The sequence below is a fragment of the Benincasa hispida genome, chromosome 9 (genome assembly GCF_009727055.1).
Source record: "Benincasa hispida cultivar B227 chromosome 9, ASM972705v1, whole genome shotgun sequence".
NCBI lineage: Eukaryota > Viridiplantae > Streptophyta > Magnoliopsida > Cucurbitales > Cucurbitaceae > Benincasa > Benincasa hispida.
In genome coordinates, this window is record NC_052357.1 from 77436404 (window position 1) to 77439587 (window position 3184).

Consider the following 3184-nt stretch of genomic DNA (forward strand, 5'->3'; position numbering starts at 1 on the left):
CAAGTTATACAAATATTCCATAGTTATATGACCCATGTGGTGATTATGATGGTAGTTAGTCAAATACAATATCTCATGCCATGGGGATCAAGTAGATCTCGAGTCATTGGCTCAAATAAGATTTTAAAATGTCAAAACAAGTATTATTTAGTAGTAACTGGTACGCACTTGCTACTTTAAGATGGAAAGTTTAAATCTCGATACTCTCACTAAGACAATATTGAGATTTTAAAAATCACAAACTCGCATAAAGAAATTACATGTTTGGTTGTTTGTTAACACATGAAATAAAACCATTTGGATGTGAAAAAGAGAGTCGAAACCTTTAATATGCTAATAATGTTAATGAATTATCACTGGGGTGTTATCTTCATCCGTAAGGAGACACCCTAAGTGGAAATGGAACCTCCATTGGCCAAACGGTGGAGGAAGTGCCAGAACAAACTTTTGTCGTTAGCTAAATGGAAACATATACAAAATATACGTTCTCCACATCTGATTTCACTTTGACGTGTGTGTGTTAATACATGTACTTGTATATATGTAGGGGTAGAGGAATCGAACTTCCGATTCTAAAGTTGATTATACAAACACTATGCCATACAAGCTAGGTACATTTTGGTAATATTTGAGTTAAATGACAATTTGGTTCCTCCATCTAATTAATATATTTTTATCATTTAAAGAAAAATAAAAAAGGATATTTTTCAAATAAAGGAAAATGAACAATTTATTTACAAATATAACAAAATGTCACTATCTATCAATGATAACCGATAGATGTCTATCGCGGTTTGTCACTGATAGACAGTAACATTTTGTTATACTTAAAAATATTTTCAACAATTTTATCACTTATATAATTTATAACAATTACCAAAAAATAATAATAATTAAAAAAAAATCTTAATTTTTTTAAAAAATAAAAATGTTTTTTTACTTTTTTTTCCCTTCATTTTTCTTAATTATATCTTTTCCACTCTTCCTTCCCAGTGGTCAGTGACTGCCAGATGCCACTGTCATATTTAAGGGTATAATACACTTATGTTTAAAAATGAAAAACATGATGAGATGTGACGTGAAAATTCTTCCTCGTAGCATGTTATGTTATATTAATTCGATATTACACGTGTTGCACGTGTAAAGTTTGAACAAATGACTTACAAAAAAGTTTATTAATATTAATTTATTCATAGAAAAGAAATATCACTATGATCTCTATATTATCGGTCTAGTTTTCATTTGGTTATAGATTTCAAGATGTTACACTTACACTTTTTTCTCTTTAAGCTTTGAGTTTGACTTCAATTCAATCATCAAATTCTGTAATGTTACAATTTTATCATTGATATCTGAGTTTTGTTTCAATTCAATTCCTAAGGGCTCATTTGATAATATTTATGTTTCTCGTTTATTGTTTCATATTCCTTATTTTTCAAAAATTAGAAACAGAAATATGTTTGAATTATTTCTTTTTCTTGTTTCCTAAAAAAAAAAAATTGAAACAATATCGTGTTTGATAACTATTTATTATTTATCTTTCTTTTTCTTTTTTTTTTTTTTTGCCACCGGTCACCACCTCTAATCATCGTTGATGGTTCCTGTAGCTGCCCAACTTTGGCCACCACCTCTGACTATCATCGTCAACCAACTCTAACCACTACCATCGATGGCCACTTTTGCCACTACTGCTAGTCAACTCTGATGACCACTACCACTTTCGACTACTACCACCAACGGCCGACTCCAGTCACCACCGTAAACTCCGGTAGCGATCACTCAGACGACCAACTTTGACGGCAATTATTTTAAATTATTAGTTCATAGTATTTATAAGTCGTCTTTCACAATAACTTGACATTAGTAATATCACGTTTAATACGTAACAAATCAAACAAACGTGTATTTAAAAATACTTTTAACAAAAAGTTGTCAAATAATACATGAATGTTTATATTTTAAATTTTTTTTACTAAAAGTGTTTGAATGAAAATGATTTTTTGAAAATATTTTTTTATAAGTCCATTAAAACATGCTCTAAATGTCATGGTTGTAAAATATTTAAGAGTTATTATAGATTTAATCCCTTTTGAAAACTTATTGTCATAAATGTCTAAATATTTGGATATTTTTATATAAGGGATTTAATGCTATTTTCAGACAAAAATACCATGTGGTGGGAGGCTGAGAAAATCGAAGAGAGAGAGTGCATTTATTATATACTTTTTCATATTTACGAAACATCTTAAATGTTGGAGAGATAAAATGTATTTATTATATTCTATTAATTAATTTGAGATTTATTCTCATTTTCAAGTTGAGAGAGAAAATGCATTTAATATGATTTTATTTTCTATTTAACGCATTTGACATATCAAGCAACTGATTTTTCTGACATATTCAACGTTATTTTAAACATATCTTAGAACACTGTTTTAGATGTTTCCAAATGTTTAACCAATATATAAAATATATCATAGTGTACAAGTTAGAAACTGAATCAATTTTCAACATAAATTACAGTATATATCATAAATTTCTTATATATCACGGTATATACAATCTCAATAAAACAAAATTTAACAACAGTTCCTAATATACGTATATTTCAAAACTAATTTAACAACTTCAATATACCACACTATATCACAATATATCATAAATTTTATTTATATCACATTATATACCATGCATTTCATATTTTCAAATAAACAAATGTAAATATGAATACATATATCAAATTATATATATATATATATATATATTTATGTTTTGAAGTCAAACTTGGGAATAGAAAATCACTTTAATTTCAAATGGGCAAAAATCTCAACTAATTAATAAATATAATAAATACATGTAAAGCTTAAATGAAATTTATTGGGAATTCAGACGAATTAAATGGAATTTATGATATATACTTTGATACAAATGAAATTTATGATATATACTATGATTTACATTGAACGTTGATGATTTATATATCGTGGTATGTCAACATTTGGTAAATTAATTTTGAATGGAGTTGTTGCTAAATTTTGATTTGCTGCGATTATATATATTATGATATAAAAAAAATTATGATATATACTGGGATTTATGTTGATCATTAAGTCAATTTCCGACTGATATAATGTGGTATATTTCATATATTGGTTAGAATATTTGCAAAAATCTAAAACAATAT